The sequence below is a fragment of the Bactrocera oleae genome, chromosome 3, assembly GCF_042242935.1.
Source record: "Bactrocera oleae isolate idBacOlea1 chromosome 3, idBacOlea1, whole genome shotgun sequence".
In the NCBI taxonomy this organism is placed as follows: domain Eukaryota; kingdom Metazoa; phylum Arthropoda; class Insecta; order Diptera; family Tephritidae; genus Bactrocera; species Bactrocera oleae.
Genome location: NC_091537.1, coordinates 67944017 through 67967686, shown reverse-complemented (window position 1 = coordinate 67967686; position 23670 = coordinate 67944017). Strand labels below are relative to the sequence as shown.

Below are 23670 nucleotides of genomic sequence, written 5' to 3'. Positions count from 1 at the left end.
CTATTAAATATTAATATTAGCTTATTGTATTTTTACTTTGAAACATTTTTTATGTAAAACATAGCCTTTTTCAAATTCATTATTTTTATAAAAGGGAAATACATATGTAATTTAAATTTTTGAAATTATTTTCGGGGGTTATATTTAAATGAAAAAATGTAGTAAAAATATTAATATTTGTGAATTCATAACTACACTCAATAAATTCATGTAAGCACTACAAAGTTCTTAGTGACAAATTTTTTGGAAAAACTGGATATTGATATTGAGACTTTCTTTGGGCATAATTATATAAAAACTAAACTTGTTTTTATATTTGAAAAATATTTTATATGTACATCTAGGTATTTGCTTCTATATTTATTTGAGTGGCTTATACTACAACTTTCTTTTTTACCTTTTAAAATTTATAAAAATGTTAATTATAAAAATTTACATAAAATCTTGATATTTTTTTAAAATCAACCAAACTTTTCAGCTTTCTATAGTTTCGTAAACCTTATAAGTATATCGGCATATTATTTTTATTTTACCACATAGTAAAACAATTTGAAAAAGTAAATTTATATAACTAATGAGGGAAGTTTTAAAAATATCGTCGCAGCGAAGACTTGTCTTTAACTTTTGCTTTGAATATATCGTTTTGTAATCGTTATTTGTAACGGTGTAATTGCCATTGAACCCGGCGGACCATAATAAGGGACCCCAATAAGTACTATGGGCCCGAAAGTTATATGTTTGAAAACGTTGTAACTGTACAAGTGTTTAGTTATTTATTTGTATTTATGAGTTAGGGGTAGCGAGAATTTTCAAAAAACTCAGTAATGCAATTTATACAGCTTTTTGCAAACATGAAAAACTTGTGCCTAAACGAAAGTTTTTTTTTAACTTAGATTTTTTATAAACAATTAACGGTTGGTTTTTTCCCGAAAATCTGGAAAAAATTTTCCTGAGGGCACTACTTTATAAATTAACAAAAAAAAAAACAAAAAACAATGGCTTCGATCAGACACTAGATTAACTATTAATAAAACTAATGTTTTCAGTCCGATTAAATTTAGATGAATATCCAAGGATTAGTTGTTGTTTACCGCAAGGAGCTTGGAACTGGAATAACACAAACAGCCATTACTATTAAAATTTTTATAATTTTTTTTTCAAATTTCGTCAAAACAGAACCTTATTATTTAATAATGCCATGTTTTTACTTTTATAAAACAAAAAAATTTACTTGTAAACTAATTATTTGAAATTGTATATTTTTTCTATTCTTTGACTACACCTATCCCCATAAGTAATTTAGACCCGAAAGTTATAGGAAACGTTTTTACTCATTTATTTATATTTAGGCATTGGTGGCTACACCATCATCCAAATAATCGATTTGCAATATCAAATTACCATAATTTTTTCGCCTGGAATATTTATTCAAACAGTCTCTTGCCACTATTTGAGGCTTTATGAAACAAAACAAAAAAAAAAAACAGTTTTACACTATTTACAATAAACACGGTCTTCATTGACACAAAATACTATCTCTAATTTGTATGTTGATAGTTAGCAGGTCACAAATAAACAGAAAGAACAGAAAAAAAAACTTTGCAAGAGGCAACTTCCGCATTGGTTTTATTTTATAAACCTGAAATGAAGTAAGATATTTATTGTTTAACACTAATGAAAATAGCAAATGAATATCAATTAGACAAAGATATATTATGATATCCCTTTCAAAAGGTCACTATTAAGCTAAGCCACAAACAGCGCAAATGGTTTAGACAATCATAAATCAGGTTTGTCTAAATTCTATATATAAAGCGAACCATTTTCATTCAAAAGTAATACTATATCAAGTCCTAGTGAGAGTTCGTATACATATTCACCACAAGAAACCCAACAGCAACAATTCGGTAACCAATACTGAGCGACAATTCAGTACTATTGCCCGAAAACGAAGAGATGATGCCAATCGTAGACGATATTTCAAAAAATTTATGTTGGCAATACTTACATAAATCTACTATTTTAGTTAATTTATTTTATTGTTAGGAATAAACGTATCATTATTTCTATAGGGGAAAACATAAGAATAGAACACAAAATTCCATAATTATCAAGTTTATGAAAAAAAAATTCAGATATTTTAAGAGGATTTACAAAACGTAATAAGCCGCTTATAGATTCGTTAAGAAAGGAGTTAACAGATTCTCTGAATGCTGCAGGGCCTTTACATAAGGATGTCACCGGGTGGAAAAAGGTAAATAAATACATTTCAGGGAAAATTGAACTGCAATTAATTAACTTATTTGTATATATAATTGTTGAGTGAAAATGCGAAATTAAAATGAAACTAGCTCACAACAAAATTGAGAATCGAGCAACGGGAGATGACGCCTTTTCTAAATATCAGCTGACCCAAACTGAAGAAACCATTGTAAACTTAAATAGACTTTTTCACAACATCGACTATTTCACGACACCCCTGATTATTTCTTTTGAAGGCAATTTGCACAACAGACTTTCTCCTACATTTATATTATTTTAGAAACGTTCAACAAGAAAACAGTTCGTATAAAATAGCGGAATCATTGAATCAATGTGAAATCGTTTAATTAGACGAAACCTTTGACCGCTAGACCAAATTAATTTAATGAAGTCAGAAATATAATGGATTCAGGGGAGTTAGCACAAATTATCAGTGTTAAAAATAAGTCCGTTTCCAATGCGACTCTGTAACAGCGAGAGAGCACAAATTGCATATGTTCAAACACACAAATATGCATACTAACATAAATGTACAAAACGGCATGCAGGATTGAACTATAAGCTTAAAATGTTACTTCCAACACAATTCTCAAAAATTCTGAAATCATATATATCAGAACGCTATTTCAGAATCAAACAAGAGGACGCTTTTTCTGTCCTAAAAAAAATCCAAGCGGGAGTTCCGCAAGGTAGTGTATTGGGACCAGTTCTTTATCTCTTATATACTAGTGACCTACCAACATTTAACGAAAATATTGTTGCTACATTTGCTGATGATACTGCAATTTTAGCCGTTGGCGACAATAATATTGAGTCAACAGAAAAATTACAAAAAGCCATTGCAGAAGTACAACGCTGGACAACTACTTGGCGCATTAAGCTGAATGAAACCAAATCAGTGCATATCGATTTCACCAATAAACGTATACAGCACAAACCAATATTTATGAACCAAAAAATAGTTCCGTATGAGAATACAGCAAAATATCTTGGTATGACCCTTGATACTAAACTTAGGTGGAAATCACATGTCAAAAAAAACGAGAAGAATTAAAACTTAAGTACAGAAAAATGTACTGGCTATTAGGCAGATATTCTGCCTTGTCAATATACAACAAGCTACTCTTATATCAACAAGTCCTTAAACCGATCTGGACTTATGGTATTCAACTCTGGGGATGTACCAGTCAAAGCAACAGATTAATTATCCAAAGATTTCAAAACAAAGTACTTCGTGGTATTGTTAATGCACTCTGGTACATTCGCAATGACAACTTGCATACGGATCTGAATGTAGAAACGTTGACACCGTCATCAAAAAGTATGCTCAAAGTCATGCACAACGACTTCAACAACATATCAACATTGAGGCTCTCCAGCTCCTTAATAATGATGGCCTTACCAGAAGATTAAAGCGAGTAAAACCTTTCAAACTTGTGTAAAACAAAAAAAAAAAAAAAAAAAAAAAAAAAAAAAAAATTAACTATAAAATAAAATAATCATTGTTCAGGTCTCACTAAAATAGTGACTATAATACATACATATGTATAAGTTTAACATCTGAAATGAATATCATAGGATAAGCATTTTGTAATTTTAAAACCGTATAAATTTAAGTCAGAAACAAATAGTTTATTAGTATTAATTTACTAGACTGCTATAAAATAAATTCCCTAAAGGGGTGTTTTTACAAAATAAAAAAAAATAAAAACAAAGCGAACATGACGATAGTTTTTCCTTATTACACTAACTTGTCATTCTTGGAACATACTTTGAATAAATTGGAACTTCAACAGGTTATGGGCCCAGCAAGTGGGTTCTAAAGAACTGCGCAACTTCAGCTAGTGCCTGGAAAAAGCTAAAAGAGGTGCATCAATCCAGTGGGCCAGTAAGAAAAGTGTCGCTTTACAAGCAGCTGCTTGGTTTGCGGATGATACCTAGAAGGCGACGCTATGCCCAGCTATATAAATAAATTTTGTTCAACAGTTGACAAGCTCTCGGAGGTTAACATTAAGCTCAGTGAAGAGCTGGCAGTAATAATTTTCCTTTCAAGCTGGCCTAAAAGTTATGAAAACTTCGTGATATCCCTTGAGATATTAAAAATATACTTGAAGAGAGCGGATTAACATTAAGACGAGAAAAATGCAATTTTCAATCAACTCAGATAAGTTTCTTGGGACACATTCTCTCAAAAGACGGCATAAAACCGGGTGAGTCTAAAATCAATTCCATTAAATTTATGAACAAACCTACGAACACAACTGAAGTAAGAAGATTCCTAGGATTAACCGGATTCTTCCGGAAATTTGTTAAAAACTACGCAATTATTGCCTGACCATTGACGAGGCTTACGACCAAAGCTGCTACCAACAATTTTGTATGGGGTGCGAAGGTAAATCCTGGAATGCAGTCATGTACTTCAGTCAACGATCTACCGATATAGAAACACGTTACCGAATCTTTAAAGCGATTCCGTATATATTTACTCGGAAACCCGTTTAAAGTGGTGACGGACTGCGCCGCCATTTCGAATGTAAAAACGAAAACAGAGCTTATACCACGTATTGCTCGATGGTGGATGCAACTTAATGAGTTTGACTTTGAATGCGTACACAAACCAGGTGCGCGAATGCAGCATGTGGATGCCATAAGTCGATCCCCTGCTGACAACGACATAAATGAACATAAGCAAGTCATGCATATCTCCGACACAAACGACGATTGGTTACTAACAATGCAGCTACAAGATAATAATATCTGCGAAATTGTTAACGTTCTTAAAGGTATACGAAAGTCTGATCATGTAACGCAATTGAAAAACGAATACTGTCTAGAAAAGAACCGGTTATATCGACGATACGAAGGTAAACGACTCTTTGTTGTACCAAAAGCGGTGAGATGGCGAGTGACTAAGTACTGTCACGATGATATAGGTCATTTCGGCATAGAAAAAACTGTTAAGCGAATCTATGAAACATTTTGGTTTCCGCAGCGTGCATAGAATGTTGCTACAACAAGGCAATCGGAGGTAAACCTGAAGGTAATCTCTACATAGACGCAGTAGATCCTATTCCTTTCCGCACGTTACATATCGACCGTTTAGGCCCATTCGTTAGAAGTAAAACAGGATATACGCATATTGTCGCAGTAAGTGACGCTTTTACGAAATATTTGATGGATAAATCCGTGCGCAACACTAAAACGCAACCAGTGTTGCAAGTACTCAACGAACTAAGTAGCTATTTCGGTCTACCAACGAGAATCATAAGCGATCGAGGTACCGCGTATACGTTTAAGCTGTTTACTGATTTCTGCAATACATACACAGACATTCAGCATATAAAAGCTGCTGTTAGAACGCCGAGAGCGAATGGTCAAGTGGAGAGGGTTAACCAAATCGTCTTGAACTTTCTCCGAACATCTGGTTCCAATGCAAAAGAGTAGGACACAAAACTACGAAATCTGCAGTGGAGCGTCAATTCTCAACTAAACACGAGTATAGGTTTTTCCCAAATGAATTGATCTTCGACTTCAAACTTCGAGATATCATTCGAAATCGATTGCTTGCCGCAGTCATAGACAACAACGATAAGCCAATATGTGACAAACGAATTGAATCATCACAAACTTTGCAACAGCAACGCATTTTGTGGAAGGAGCGGTTTGATCGTAGGCATAAACCTCCCTCCAAATACAACGTAAACGATCTTGTGCTAGTATAGAGCGATTTGCAATCAAGCGGGGAGTCCCCTAAGTTAGATACCCGTTACCGAGGTCCATACATCATTAGTAAAGTACTTGACAAAGATATGTACTTGTTGGAAGATGTTCCTGGCACACAACAAAAGCAAAAACGATTCTGCTCAGTCTTTTCCTCTGTCAAAATAAAGCGATGGTGTACGATGCCTCTGAATTTAGACGAAGACGAAACCGAAAGTGTAAAATCAGACTACGAACAAATGCGACCCTGACACACTGACGAGTAATAGCATAAACACAATACGGGCGACGGCGAATATTCGTAGTACTCGGCGATGCTGTCGGACGGATTTTCGCCTAGTGTTGCCGCCGTGTGTATTCGGACGATTTTCGCCAGTGCTTGTCAACTGTTAGTGCTTGTGAGTCTAAAAAAAAAAATATGAATCCGCGTATTTTTCGATTAATTCAAATTTTAAAAATGTTAAATATAACGATAAACATGTCTAAGATATACATAGATTTTAAATCACGTTCAAGAAGAAGTATTTAACAAGAAAGGAATTAGGGTTTCATGATACTTGTTTTAAAACGCTGAAATCAATGGATAAAGATCACTTTTTCCAAGCAACAAGGATGAGTGTTCACAAATTTAATGCTCTTCTTTGTTTGTTAAAAGACAAGCTCCATCGGTGTTCGAGAAGAGAACCGATAAATGAAGAAACACGTTTGGGAATTACATTGATGTAATTAATATTTATAATTTATATTACATGCTGTCTTAAATTTCTGGCATGGTCTCACAAAATTGGACTTTCAACGGTAAGGAAAATTATTTACGAAACTTGAGCTGCAATTTGGAATGAATTACACACAGTTTATGTTGCTCAACCAAACCAATCCGAATGGAGAAACATTTCTGAAAGGTGGGCTTTACATTTTTGATAAATAATAAAAATTGATTCCATAAATGAATTTTTTTTTTTATTCGTAGATTTTATATAAAAACCGGAATGCCGCACTGCCTAGGTGCTATTGATGGCAAACATATTAACATAGTTTGCCCGAGACGTAGTGGTTCACTTTTTTATAATTACAAAAAAACATTCAGCATTGTTCTAATGGCAGCTTGTGACTCCGACTATACATTTACTTTTGTTGATGTTGGGGCTGTAGGAAGTCAAAGCGATGGCGGAATTTTCGCCAAAAGTGCTTTTGGGAAAATGATATTAAGAAGAAACATCGTATTGCCTCCTCTCGATCACCTTCCGGGTAATTAAATAATCTGAATTTTGGAAATAACTTAATTTTTTATGATTACAAATACTTTCCTAATTTATAAAGACTTCCAGTATTTCTTTGTGGGGGACAATGCTTTTCCACTTAAGGAAAACCTTATGCGTTCATATCCTGGTCGCCTCTGAAGCAACACTACAACAAAAAGCTATCTTCCGCCAGAGTTTACATCGAAAATGCGTTTGGTATATTAGCGAATAGGTGGAGAATATTACATAGCAATATTGCCAGCGCAGACATTTTCTTGCATTTGTTTTGAAAATTGTAAAGATTTTACTGAAAATAAACTTTCTTTGATATGGCAATGCCGTTTTTGCCGCCGCGGTCGGCGATAAAATTAGAAATAGCTCTGAATGAAAAATCGTCATGGCAAAGGCAGACTCGATCAGGTGATCACGGCTGTTTCATACACATAGGAAAACAGCTGATTTTTTTTGTTACTTGTAGGCTTATACAATGTTACATTCCGAGTCGTCACCGAGCCAGGATTTCAATATTATCTATACCTATAAAATTCTTTGTCTGTCTGTCTGTCTGTCTGTCTGTTCCGGGTAATCTCCGAAACGGCTGAACCGATTTTAATGAAATTTTGCAGACATGTAAAGGAAGCCTTTGGGAGTAACATAGGATATATTTTATGTAAATAAACGCAGTTTGCTTTTTTAGTTGAGTTACCAAACGATGAGACATGAACTAAAACATATAATTATTGTTTAATAACGAAATATATTGATATGGACAAATAGTATTTTCCTCAGGTTAAGTTCAAATATAAGTAACGCTTTTATGCCTAGAAAAAAGTTAAATCTTTCGAAGAACACTAATAAAGCAAGAAAAATACAATCCATTCGAGCTACTGAGTCTGAAGCGGTCAGATGCCAACGATTAGAAGAAGATCGCAAACGACATGCAATAACTCGAATGCAAGAATCACATGAATTCAAAAAACAGCGATTACAAGATGATCGTATACGACATGCAAATACACGAAATCAAGAGTCAGATGAATCAAGAGAACATCGACTACAAGACGATCGTATACGACATGCAAATACACGAAATCAAGAGTCAGATGAATCAAGAGAACATTGACTACAAGACGATCGTATACGACATGCAAATACACTAAATCAAAAGTCAGATGAATCAAGAGAAAATCGACTACAAGACGATCGTATACGACATGCAAATACACGAAATCAAGAGTCAGATCAATCTAGATCACGACGCCTTAGAAATGATCAAATAAGAAAAACTACTGGACGTAATAGTCTATGGCAAGGTAAATATAAAAGCGGATTTGAATATGATCCCAATGTAAGTTATTCCACTGAAGCAGAAATTAGTTCAATGACTGACGTGTGCAAGTATTGTAAAGCTTTGAAATGGAAAGAAGAATCAACTGGTATTTGTTGTTCTGGAGGAAAAGTACGTCTAGATTCAATTGAGCAGCCACCTGAACCACTTCAATCATTATTGTGCGGTGATCACATATATTCGCAGCATTTTCTTAACAACATTCGACGTTATAATTTTGCCTTCCAAATGACATCATTTGGTGCAAAAGAAGTAAATGAAGGGAATTTTATGCCAACGTTTAAAGTGCAAGGACAAGTGTATCACTTAATTGGTTCCCTTCTCCCAAAGAATAATCAGCGAGAATCATTCTTACAAATATATTTTCTGAGTGATTATAAGCAGCAAAGGGATACGAGATTACATCATTTTTCAGTTCTACGAGATGCTTTGAATCAAAATGAAGATGCGGATAACTTAGGACGGTTGGTTATTTTGCCCTCATCTTTCACGGGAGGACCTCGGTACATGCATGAACGTACACAAGGTGCATTCTGTTATGTTAGAAAGTATGGACGGCCTGATCTATTTATAACTTTATAACGAAGACTTTTAATATCGACAATCGGTGGATTGTTCCTTTTTCACCAGTATTATTACGAGCATTTAAGGCACATATCAATGTCGAACTTTGCAATAGTGTCAAGTCTATAAAGTATATATGCAAATACGTCAATAAAGATGCAGACTTAGCTATATTCAGTGTACAAAATGATAAAGATGAAATAAGTTCATATCAAAATGGAAGATACATTAGTACTTCTGAAGCAGTATGGCGTATGCTATCGTTTTCTATTCATGAACGCTTTCCACCAGTTACACATTTAGATGTACATTTGGAAAATGGTCAAAGAGTTTACTTTGATCCAAGTAATATCCAAGAAGCAATGGACAATCCAAAAAATACAACATTGATGGCATTTTTCAAGTTATGTCAGAGCGACGAATTCGCAACTACCTTACTTTATGAAGAGGTACCAGCTTACTATACATTTAACAAGAACAATGGAACGTTTCAACGGCGACGCCGTGGTACTTCTGTCAATAATTATCCTGGTATTTTTCATGAGCATACTCTTGGAAGAGTTTATACAGTACACCCAAACAATCAAGAATGCTATTATCTACGAATGTTATTGTATATTATCAGAGGTCCAACTTCATTTGAAAAATTAAGAACAGTAAACGGTATCGTATATCCAACATATCAAGCATCATGTTTAGCTCTTGGTTTATTAGAAAATGATAATCACTGGCACGATACATTAGCAGATGCCACGATAAGCAGCAGTGCGTCTAAGCTGCGCGAATTATTCGCTATCATAATGGTTTTTTGCAATACTTCTTATCCACTAGAATTATGGAATAAGTTCAAAAGTCACTTTATAGATGATTTTAGAAGAAATCTTGAACGTCAATACCCAGATGCTGATATAAATTCTTATATTGATGATATAACTAATCGTGCACTTCTTGCATTACAAAACGTAGTACTGTCAATAGGTGGAAACACCATTGATCATTATGGTTTACCATCTCCATATTTAGTTGACGAATCTATTAATACATTAAATAGAGAATATATTGAGCAAACTAATTTCAATCCAATTGAACTTCAACATACGATAAATAATAATGAACCAAAATTAAATAATGAACAAAATCAAATCTATCAACTTATTATCGAAAAAGTAAATACAAATGATGGAGGTGTATATTTTTTAGATGCTCCAGGTGGTACTGGTAAAACATTTTTGATTAACCTTATATTAGCAAAAATACACTCAGAGAAGAAAATTGCTATAGCGGTAGCATCATCAGGAATAGCTGCAACTCTTCTTCCCGAAGGGAAAACAGCCCATTCTATGTTCAAGATTCCTATAGAAGTTATCCATATGGAAAATCCAGTCTGTGGTATATCAAAAAATAGTTATAAAGCCAAAGTTTTACAAGATTGCGTTTTTGTTGTGTGGGATGAATGTACTATGGCCAACAAAGTATCTATTGAAGCAGTGAATAGAACAATGAAAGACTTAAGAAATAATAATCCATTATTTGGTGGAGTAGTATTTTTATTTGCAGGAGATTTTAGACAAACATTACGTGTTATAGCTAAAGGCACACGAGCAGATGAGGTTAATGCATGTTTGAAACGTTCAGTACTATGGAATAATATCGAGAAGCTTCATCTAAAAGAAAATATGAGAGCACAATCCAGTGGCGCAGAATTTTGTAAAATTCTATTGGCGAAGGAAAATATCCAGAAATAAATTCTAACCACGACATTGAAATCCCATCTGCTCTCTGTCATGTCGTTGCCGATACTCAAACTTTAATATCAGATATTTATGACGATATTCACAATCTAACCTCCAAAGAAGATTCGTGGTTGTGCGAGAGATCTATATTAGCACCAAGAAATGATCGAGTATCGTTACTTAATACGCTTATAATGGAAAAGATTCCTGGCAATTCAACAAGATATTTATCTATAAACACAATATGTCAATCAGAACAAGCCGTGCATTACCCGGTAGAATTTTTAAATAGCATAAACGCACCTGGTCTTCCACAACATCAAATAGATTTGAAAATTGGTATTCCTATTATGCTACTGCGAAATTTAAATCCACCAAAACTCTGCAATGGAACGAGATTACGAGTAATTTCTCTACAAAAAAATATCATCGAAGCAGTAGTTATGACTGGTTATGGTAAAGGCGAAACAGTATTTATACCTAGAATACCTATCATTCCATCAAATTATCCATTTCAATTCAAAAGATTACAATTTCCAATTAATGTTAGCTTTGCAATGACAATTAATAAATCGCAACGTCAAACTTTAAAGAAAACTGGTATTGATTTGAGTCAAGGATTTTTTAGTCATGGACAATTATATGTTGCATGTTCACGTGTAAGTGAAGCCTCAAATATTGTTATGTTAACAAATGATAACTGTACACCTAATATTGTTTATAAGGAGGCATTATAATAAGTTTATTATAATCATTTTTGAAGTTTTTATAAGTTTATAAATATATATATCCTATCTATTTGTTTTTATTTTTATTGTTTTTATCTTTTTATTTAACTAGCATATAGATTTAATTGAAAGTGGAAAAATTTATATTTTATTTTGTAAATTGTATAGATTATTTAAGTTGTGTAATTAAAAAAATTATATGAGCTATAAAAAAACCATTTTTTAACTTTTTTAAAAACAATACGTATCTCTAAAAAACACGTTTTAACTTATACGTAATTGTTTAATTTATTCATAATAAAAAACAAAATGCGTACCATTGATGAATACACATAGAATTTTTCTTTATTATTACAAGGTAGTACATATCGTTAATTGTTCATTTAAACTATTAAATCATAATTTATTCATGAAAATTGGATAGTTCTAACTCGGACAAAGTCGCGGGTTTCAGCTATAGGTAAGAGTTTTACGAACGATTATGCATCATTTGTATTGAAATTGACACGGACTAAATATGAATGTCACGAATTTTGGAGAGATTATTCAAGGATTTGCAACAACGCAGACGAAGTCGCGGGTATCAGCTAGTCTTCATATACAATCGTGTGTTCGAATCACCGACGGCATCGCCGAGTACGACGAATATTCGGTGTCGCCCGTATTGTGTTTATAGCATAACGAACGATCGTTAAGTCTGACCGAATTACCTTAGCTTCATGGAAACTGACCGAACTACGGACATTACATTCCATTGTATAAATTCACAAGTAACCAATCCTAAGGTTTCCACTAATACACACGCAAAAATGTCCCACTTGGTATGGGTTGCCTCGAAAATTCTACTACTAAAATCACACTTTGTACGGGTTGCCTACTTATATTCTACTACTAAAGTCACACTTGGTACGGGTTGCCAACCAATATTCTACTATTAAAACGTCTAAATGACACAAATCTGCTATAGTGTGTTGCCGTGTTATGTTTAAAAATTTATAACTTTAAGAATGTTTTTATTACATATTCAAATATTTTTCGGTTGTTTTAATTCCTAAAGATTAAATTTACATAGTATTATTTAAATTATTATTTATTATATTGAAATATTGTTAAATGTTTCCAGTTTTATCAAATATTTTTTGTGTAACGGTGATTTAAAATATTTTGTAAATATTATATATTACTAAGTAGATTGTTTTGATTATTGTTATTGTTCCTGAATTGTACTTAATTTTTTATACTTATTTTTGTTTTTGTAAAAATTAATACAAGTAGATTGTTTCCACTTATATTTGTTCATGAATACAATTGAATTGTACCTGATTTTTATATATTTATTTTCGCTTTTGTTCAAATCAAGTTGAATATTTCAACTTATATTTTAATGTTATATTGTCAATGTAATTAATATTCATGAGCCTGATTCCTGTACCTGATTTTATGTATATATCTTTTCGAGTTATAATTGTTATGAAAAGTAGATTGTTTTAGAACTGTATATATACATGAATATAGGACTCCTGGGGAACCCAACACCCAAAAAAGATCGGTAACGCGCCTATATTGCAACCTCAGAGGTGGTGAGGAAAAGCAATAAATATATAATAATCTTTTGTTTCGAAAATATTCTTGAAAGTTTTCATTAATATTCTCCATTACAAATACATGTTCACAAACAAGTTGTTAACTGAACTTGATGAGTTTTTGCTGTTCTTTCAAAGTAATTGGATCGGCAAACCACGCCACAACAAAAAAAAGACGAGAAAAGCCTCGATTTGATATATCAGTATGGAATTGTTACAATGCTGTTGTTAATGATTGGCTTCGGACCAACAACCCTACTGAGGGATGGCATAATCGATTGAATCGTGGTGTTTCTGTACACCATGCTACTGTTGGTGTTTTTTTAATGCCTTGAGAGATGAGCAAGTGCATACGGAGCTTTGTATGACGCAAATTAATACCGGTATTAATGTTAATAACCGTCGTAAAGAGTAAGAAAAGGGAAGCATTACGTGCTGGCCAACTATCTAACAAACTTCAAAATCCATAATTGAACTGAGGTAGATTATAAATACAAATTATTTTCATTTATGTAAAAAACAACTTTTAAATTGTTGAAATAACCGTGAATATATTTAAAACTACTATTTAATAAAAATTATTATTAATATTTATGTGAAGCTTCAGAAACTATAAAAAAAGAGTGCTTAAAAATGTCGAATCCTGATAACCTAATAGGACCCGCTACTTTAAACCATACACCACCTAATGCACAAATTAGCTTAGACGAACTAAACTCCCTAATAACATACATAGAGACGGAAATATTTACACGACAAGGACCACAAATAGTACTGGTAACACTTCATCCTAATGCAGGACCAAATATAATTTCTGACCAAGTAATAGAAGAACCATTTAGAAATAATCTGGGAGATCTTGATAAGATTCCCGACATAGTAAAATGTCTTCGCGAATTCTCAGAAAGGCAAGGCGAATTTAATTCATGGAGAAAGAGTGTAGAAAGTGTCCTACAAATATATGAACACACAAAAGGCACACCCTAATATTATGGTGTTTTAAATACCATTACAAATAAAATAGTGGGAGAAGCAGATATTGCTTTGGAATCTAATAACACTCCACTTAATTGGTCAGCCATCTCAAAATGCTTATCACTGCATTACGCTGATAAGAGAGACCTAGCGACTCTCGAGTACCAAATGACTTCATTAATATAGGAACTTATCCTGCAAGATTTTTACCAAAAATTGTATAGACAATTATCATTAATATTGAACCAATTAGGGAGCTTAAGTGTATGAAATGAGTCTGTAAGCTTATTAACCCCCACTGACTTACATTACCAATGATCATAACGTTCTAGAGCCATTAACTCCGGCTCATTTTCTAACTTTTCATGCCAATGTCTTTTTATGCCAAAAGACTTTCAAACAGATCAATCATCTATGGCAAAATCTTGGGACTTAGGGCAAATAATAATTAGGCGATATTACAAAAGATGGCAATCTGAGTATTTGCAACAATTGCGTACAATTCATCACAATAAGAGCAGCCCAAGTCGAAGCATCAAAGTTGGAGATGTTGTTTTAGTACACGAAGATTTGAAATCAAGACTTCTTTGGAAATTAGCTGTAGTCGATTCCGTGCCGGGCCGAGGATGTAAAAAATGTAGCAATATTTTCTAAATAAAAAAGTTTTAGAACGGAACTCGAATTGTTATCATTAATGGTAATAAGTTCGCGAGTAGTCGACAACACCCTCGCTACCACTCACAACGAACGAAAGTATTCAGACTAAATAATTAGCGGATAGTCGACTGCACTGTCGCAACCACCCATAGTGAACAAGTGAATCAAAAATAACTGGCGCCCAACGTGGGGTAGTAACGATGGATCATAATAGGGCACATAGAGCCTCCCAAGAAAATGTAAAGCCTATTCTACTTGACTATTACTTTCCGAAGATGGATTGCGGTAGAAGTTGTTGTAAACTGCAAAGTATGAACAAAAGCAAAATATGACAGGCATCCGAAGAAACAAGAAATGGATGTCACACCTATACTCTCGACTGAAGAAGAATTAATCCACATAGACATTTTTCCAACTGCAGGAAACCATTTCCTAACAGCAGTAGACAAGTTTTTCAAGTTTGCCCTGGTTCAACCAGTAGCATCACGCACTATTATTGATGTAAAAGCGAGTATTCTACAAGTAATAAATATTTTCCCCAAAGTTAAAACTATATACTGAGATAACGGGCCGTCATATAGCACAGACAAAATTCGATCATTGCTAAAAAACCAGTATGACATTGACATAGTGAATGCACCACCGCTACATAGTACGTCGAACGGACAGGTGGAAAGATTGCACAGTACCCTTGTGGAGATCGCCAGATGTCTTAAACTGCAAAGACAAATACAAGACGTAGTGGAACTTCTTCTTTGAGCGGCCGTAGAATATAATAGGTTCCACTCTGTGACAGGCAAGAAGCCGATTGAGATTATTCATGCCAGTTCCCATATTTTTCCGGATATTGCTGCGAGGCTAGAAAAAGCCCAACAGAAGCAAAGAGATCGGAGCAATGCCTATCGCCAGAATAGGGTCTTCGAAGTGGGAGAAAAGGTTCTAGTAAAATCCAACAAGAGGTTGGGCGACAAGGTCACCCAATTGTATACTGAAGAGAAGGTTGACGCTAATTTAGGAACAACCGTTCTTATTTTAAAGGGAAGGTGGTTCACAAGGGCAACCTGAAATTAAAACTTCCGATACAGTTTAAATTAATTTCAGGCATTTGTATATCTACGTATTTTTGGCTATGGCTGTGTTGGCAGACTCTAAACTAACAGAGTACTCCCATGCGGACTACATCCCGATCCTGGACGGTACTGCAATAATTTGGAACGAGACGACTTATATAAGACATACATCGAACATAACCGAATATGGACAATACATACAAGAGACCACAGCATTGATTTATGTCTTCCCACAATCGCACATGAGAAAGATCCTGGAGATAGACACTACGCATCTGCATACCTTGTTAGGAACTTTAGGATTTCATCATAGACATTCTCGTAGCTGAAATTTCTTAGGATCGGCCCTAAAGGTAATAGCGGGCTCCCCCATTTTGATGACTTAAAGCAGACAAGGCTAACAGAACAGGAAATGATACAGTCGATCAATAGACAAATCGACATTAACTTTAGAACTCAGGAACGAATCAAGGCTCTCACAAATACGGTCAATCAAATTCTCAAAGTAAAGAGAAGGGAAGAAATAGACTCTTCGGCCCTTAATATAACACTTTTGGCGAGAAACAGGATTCTAACTCTTGAAATTATAAATTTAATGATTGCAATGACCTTGGTAAAGTTTAATGTAGTAAACCCTGTCATTATTGACGCAAACGACTTGGAGGCGGTTATGAAGGAGGGTTTCTCGGGAGTTACAATAACCCAATTACTTAGCATAGCTAGAGTTAAGGTATTAGCGAATAAGTAAATAATAAAATGTGTGATCAGCTTTCCTAGACCTAAGTTATTATGTAAAAAGATTACCATTTTTCCCTTATCACATGTGTTTAAGTGAATTTGTTATTTATATACAAATGAACAAAATAACCTACAGCTGTAAACAACAATCAGCAATTGCCACCATAACCACAAAATTTGATATGGGCATCAGACCTCCTCAAGGAAGTGGCCAAAATTAGGGAATTTGGGGGCGATAGGAGCCACGACATTTCATCTTTCATCCGGGAAGTGGAACTGATCCTACCTCTATTCAACGAAAACGGAGCTGCAAAAAATTATGTATGTCAGCGGAACATTAAAACGAATATACAAGGAGAAACACTACAAATAACAATGACTCTATCGCACAACACTACCGACTGGCGACCCTTTACTACATTTTTATATTTAAAGTTATAAGCAACCCCATTCTCCTTCATCCTTTAATTTTTCCCTTTTTCTCACGGACTCCGAGCGGACTAGACGTGTCAGCAGCAGCATCTACCAGCAGCAATCAGTTTATTTATGGAGTATAGCTTTTATTGTAAAACAATTTAATAAAGCCTTTTTTATAAACGCAACCATTAAATATATATATAGATACACCTATATATATATACACAACTAGCATGCCGAAGCTCGAATGTCTCAGCCACTTCGTTTTCCTTCGTCGCCCTTGTTGGATATTTATGAGCATATGTTCAATTTCATACATCAAATGAAAGAAAACGTGACTTCATGGACAAGTAAATACTTTAGTTTTTCTTAAATAATAGCTAATAATGTGGGGTTGAGCAGCGCTGATATTCTTTTACGTAAGAAGTGTTTTCTAGAAGTTTCGAATGAGAGAATGCGAACTAAATACTACAAGATACAGCAAGTTTGCTTTAGATCGCGTAGCTGTATGCATGTGACGACCGAAACAACGGAAGTAATGTATTTCTAAATAATCTACATTTTGAAATGTTTAAGCTATTCCAAAATTCCCTGAGTGAGCGTAATGCGCTTAATTTAGCAAACAGTGTAGCCACAATCAACTTATACATCAAAAGAAAAACCGACAACGTGTTTAAACACACAATGTCGAAAAATAACAAACAAAAAAAACATTTATTACGCTATACTAGATGACGATCTAGGAGAGCGCAATGAAACACTGCAAAAATTCGATCAACATGTCCGTTCTGAATGAAATGACTACGCAACGAATGTAAACAAAGTGAAACTTGAAATACAACAAAAAAATAATCCATCAACAAGTGCAGTGGTAGCAATAACTCCAGCTGTCGTCTCTCACAAAAACAACACTAGTTAAATTAATTCAAACCCAAACATCAAACAAAAAATAAACAGCAAAATCATTCCTCCAATAAACCCATTCGACATCAAATCGAAACGAATAATAGAACTAATAAAAGACGGTCTAAGGATAACATAATTTAAAATCAAAGAATATGATCAAAACCAATTAGCAATTTTTTTAACCAACATTGAAGACTATAAAAAAGTTCGAGGATACTTGGAACAATCAAAAGTAAAATTCTATTCTTACACGCTTAAATGTTAAAATCAAAAACATATCTATTGAAAAGGCTAAACGACAATACCGACCCCGAAGAAGTTTTTAATGAACCTTGCACATATCAAAACGATAACCTAAAAAAAGTCTTAAAGCTTACCAATTTACCACAAAAATTTCCACGCAACGCATTATACAAGTATCTATGTTTATGGTTGAAACAAGAGCCGAAAGCAACGTTAACGAATTGGAAGCAATCAAAACTGTTTTATACCACTGCATTAAATGAGAACCCGCACAAAAATCTGAGATTCCGCAATGTCAAAATTCATAGTGGGACACATAAAAGCGAAGATTGCACCTCATTAGACGCAAACTCAACCGAAAATGGAAAGGTGTATTGCGTTTTATGCAAGAAATTCCGGCACCCGCATCCTACAAAGGGTGTAAGCGGTATAAAGAGCTTCAACAAAAAATAAGATTGAAAAGACAAAACCTAACAGCTACGAAAATAAACACTAACCAAAATTTTACTAACTCTATTTCTAAATAAACTACGTTTTGAAATATTCAAGCTATTTACCATTTAACCTATTCCCAAACTGTTTTTACAAGTTTGCGAACCTTATTTTAAAATCGTAAGTCTGTGGATTCATCAATTTACAAAGAACAGGTGAGGTAAAGGCTCAAAAGCTAGACGTATGGCCGAGAAATTGCCGTACGTGCACGCTAGAAAAAAATAATACATTTCACAATCGATCAGAAACTGTGAAACTTTGCCGTTGAACAAGCACAAGACAATTATGAAAGATTTTGTTTCCTTATGAGGGAAAGCGATCAGAAGTATAAGCGAAAGTCAACGTTTGCGAAGAAATTGTCTACAAAAGATTTAGTATAAATGTATATTGGATCCTTTTCTTCAGATTTGTTGAGTAGTGTTATTAAGATGAAAAGGTTTGTGCTAGGGCTACAAACTTTGACTGTATTGAACCCATGAGTTTGATGAAACGTGGGTATGCAGTAAAAAGAGAGATGATAGATGTTGATAAATAATTTTTCAAACATACAATAAAACCATGTGAGGAGTGGAAAAACTATATCAGTCGATTCTGTTCATGGTTTAGGGTTTGGTTCACATACAGTGAGGAGCACAAATGAGTACAAGTTTGTGTATCGTGTATTTCTCTCTGAATAAGAATAGGAGTAGCCAAGAAAATTTAAAAAATATTTTTTCCCTTTAGTTCATGTTCAATTGCAAACAAAATTTTGGGTAATACAAGAAAGAATATAACAAGTTCTAAGAAAAAAAAAAAACAAATAAAACTCACGTCACGTTTTCAACAAAAAATTACAATGTTTGTCTTATGTTTGATATTTTTGATATATAACTGATATTGTGCTATATTGGTCCTGATAAAAAGCTAATTAATAAATAAATAAAAACTATTTTTTTTATTTATAACTACATTAACTTCATAGCTCTTTAAAATAATAAAGAAGCTATCACCACGCATTGAAGACAGTATGTTAGCCATGACAAGAGCGGGATCTTCCTTAGGAACGATAGCCAAAGAGCATAAAATAAGAGTTCAGAAAAGCTAGCTATTGTCCCCAAAGCACAAGTCGGGGCCGCAAAAAAGTTTTGACGTGACGTAGCTGTAAAAAAAAATAAAACCTGCATTGTCAGTAAAAAAAATGTTGAAGGCACGGTTAAAGTTCGCCACAGAAAATGGAAATTGGACAGCAGATGATTGGAAGCTTGTAATCTGATTATACGAATCAAAATTTAATCGTGTTCAGTCCTATGGCAAACATTATTGTTAGCAACGCCCTGTGGAGACCATCCAAAAGGACCATGTTAATGAAACAGCGAAGTATATTGGAAGGGCCGTCATGGTATGTGGTGGCTTCAAATGGTGGCATGTTGTACCTTTGCAAAAAATCGATGGAATAATGAGTGATAGTCGTTCTTATTTCACTTACTTCTTCATATTTTTCAGACCCATTTACCCGATTTTGTGGAAAGCAGCCTTATCTTAAAGAAAAAGTAAAATTTCAACAGGATGGCGACCCAAAACATGCCTCCCAAAGCATGAAGTAATGGCGTGCCAAACAAAATTTCTTACTGATGCAGTGGGCAGCCCGAAGTTCTAATTTCAATCCGATTGAGAATTTGAGGTCCATCGGGAAAAGAAGGTTAGGAAAATATGATTCTGAATGAGCTTTGGCAGCGGGTACAGCGGGATTGATATATCATTCCAAATGAAATTGTACAGAATTTGGTGGAAAGTATGCCAAACCATGTAAAAAAAAGTGTTTTGTGTAATAAAGAATTATGGACTTAATATTAAAATTTATTTATTTTCTGAAAATTTCAGTTAGGGGCAAAATTGAGTTAATGCGAGTTGTTTCAGTTTTATTTGTTTTTTTCTTAGAACTTGTTATATTTTTTCTTGTATTATTAAAAATTTTGTTTATAATTGAACATGAACTAAAGCGAAATGTACTCATTGGTGCTTCCCACTGTACATGTCAATTGCTAACGCGTGACGTTTACATGTTATGAGTAAAGATGGCCATATGGATCAATTGATGTTTAGACGTTACATTACTAGATAATTTTTATGGCAGGGAAACCAAAAATGGCTTAACCATCATCACCATCAGGTAAATGAATATATATTAAAAGTTTGCGACAGTTCGTTAGCAATTTTTTTTGAAATGATGAAAGCTCGCCTAAACCATCAAAGCGGAAATTTCGTAATGAGGTGCTAAAAATGTTTGATGGGCTTCAAGAAAAAGAGGAGTGGGCATTTTGCATTGTGTGCGTGAAAACACTCATCTTTTGAACAATCACGAGTGCTCCAGGAACCATGTTCATGGATTTTTTACCGTGTTTATTATCAGAATGTTGTCCAAATTCCGATATTGCCAAACTTTTGAAATATGGAACAACAAAGTCGACTCAAATAGCAGAGCAGATAGGAAACCAGGGAAGTGGAAAACTTAGTGCTAATTTACGAGAGAGAAAATTTTCGCTTATAGTGTATGAAGCAACCGTCATATCGATCAATAAATGCTTGGTACTTGTGGCAACATATGTCAACAATGCCCGCGAATTAATGGCTATCTAAAATCTGTACCTATTCCCTTATCTACTACCAGAAAAATACAACAATAATAGCTTAAACACAATACGGGCGACGAGGAATATTCGTTATCCTCGACGACGCCGTCGGGCGAATTTTCGACGAGTGTTGCCGCCGTGTAAAACACAATACGGACGATTTTCGCCGCAACTGTCAGTGCTTGTCAACTGTTAGTGCTTGTGAGTCTAAGAATGTATATATCCGCGTATTTTTCGATTGATCCAAATTTTGAAAATGTTTAATTTAATGTTAACCATGTGTAAGATGCATATAGATTTTAAATCGCGTTGAAGAAGAAGATGGTGGATACGACCCGTGAATTTAACAGGAAAAGAATTCGGGTTTTATGGTACTTGTTTTGAGCCGCTAAAATCTATGGATGAAGAGCACCTTTTTGCAACAAGCATGATTGTCCACAAATTTAATGCTCTTCTTTGTTTATTAAAAGACAAGCTCCATCGCTGTTCGAGAAGAGAACCGATAAATGAAGAAACACGTTTGGAATTACATTGATGTAATTAATATTTATAATTTACATTAAAATTGTAAATAACAGGAAGTTTTATTTAGGTATTTATCTCAAGGCTGCTGTCTTAAATTTTTCTTCAATGAAAGCTGTGTTGAAGAAAAGAACAATGATAATATGAAATCTTCGCCTTCATCTTATGAAGAAAGCGATACTGATTCAGATGAAGTGCCTCTTAATATTTTACAAGAAAAACTACATTATTTATACATCTAAGGCTTCTTTGTATAAAAAGAAGCGCCACAAGTGGTCGGTTGTGAAACCAAAAAGTCATCGGTATGGTCAAAGTATTGTGCATACTGCAAGAGGGCCATCAATTCGTTGCAGAAACCTAATTGAACCTCTTGACTGTTTTAACTCCTTCAATATAGTCATATGAAAACACTCAATCTGTTATTGTATTTAAAAATTGTTTAGAATGAATAGAAGAAGCTGTGGTGGAAGTTTGAACGCAAACGAAATGGCTGCGATGCTAGATACCGGCGACTCTGACCTCAGACTTCCTGCGATATCTGATTATCTTGAAATGAAACTATGGGAAACGAGTTTATAAAAGGGGGTATTGTATCGTTATCAAAATTTAATTTCGAAACTTTATTTTAATTATCCTAAGCAAACCGCAACGGGCGTCTAAACTTTATTATATAGAGGAGGTTGTCAATTGTATGAAATATATGCTAAATAAAGCTCGCAATGATAGCTCACGTCAGAGCATTGATGAATCTATGGCTAAATTCAAAGGGAGGTCATCATACTTATGACTTCAATATTTACACTAAGATAACTCCCCAGCCCCATCTGGAACTTTGGGTGAAAGAGTCGTGCGCAATCCATATACGGTTTTGGTTTCTTATCGCTTTTTCACCTCATACAATCTAATGAAAACTTTACCATTTCCATACCTCGAAACATGTGTTCCAAAGAAGGAGAATCTATATTTCGCATTAGTGGTGCGGGTATAATGGTAGCAAAAGACTTACGCGAAGTCATTGTTATAAGTAACTGTCACAAGCCTACAGTTTCCACAGTCTTGAGAACGCAGAAATATGGTTTTAAGCTCTCAGTCAGTTGTCCTGAAGCTTTGGTTTTCTATAATCAGAGTATAGGGTTAAAACTTATGAACAAAACAGAAAATCTACGAAATGGTGGAGTAAAGTTTTTCTTTTAAACTTTTCATGACTTCTGTCGTACAAGTAAATGCAGAACAACTAATTGTGCAAGGTAGAGCTGGGACAAAAGTCAAAAGTGTATCTACTACAAATGGTCCTAGGTCAGAAAGAGCAAAAAAATTTTAAATGTGGGGGATCATATGCCAATAAAAGAAGACCGACGTAGACACTGTATTTTCTGCAACTCAATGAAAAAGGAAAAAACGTAAATATTACATTTGTTCATTCTTATTTTAAAATAACTACTGACGATGGGCTATTTAGTCCATTTAACACGATGTACATATATAACACAATGGGACATATTACCCCGGACAATCCTCCTTTTCAAGAATACTAGATTTCTTTAAAATCTTTCTTTGTCTTATGCCAGACATATAGTACATATTGTAGTATGGTATAGAAACCATATGTGTGTCAACCGTATGTTCAATTTTTGTTCCAAGGCAAATGGATTTCTACAATGGTGTTCAAGAAACCATAGAAATTAGGTGGTGTTGTGCAATGTACTACGATGGATTGCACTGAACACACCCAAATCTTTAAGCTCTTCTGTCTTCGATCATATGTATGTTTTCAGCCATTTTGATATTTATCAAAAAGAGTTTAAATTCAAACGTGAAAAGGAAAAAATAACAATGGAAAAGAAAAAAAAAAGTACGTTGGA

The 23670-nt window shown here is 34.2% G+C and overlaps 1 pseudogene; it reads left to right on the top strand.

The window, feature by feature from the left end:
* Nucleotides 1-6956: 6956 nt before the first annotated feature.
* LOC106617915 (uncharacterized) lies at nucleotides 6957-7513 on the top strand (annotated as a pseudogene).
* Nucleotides 7514-23670: the final 16157 nt, after the last annotated feature.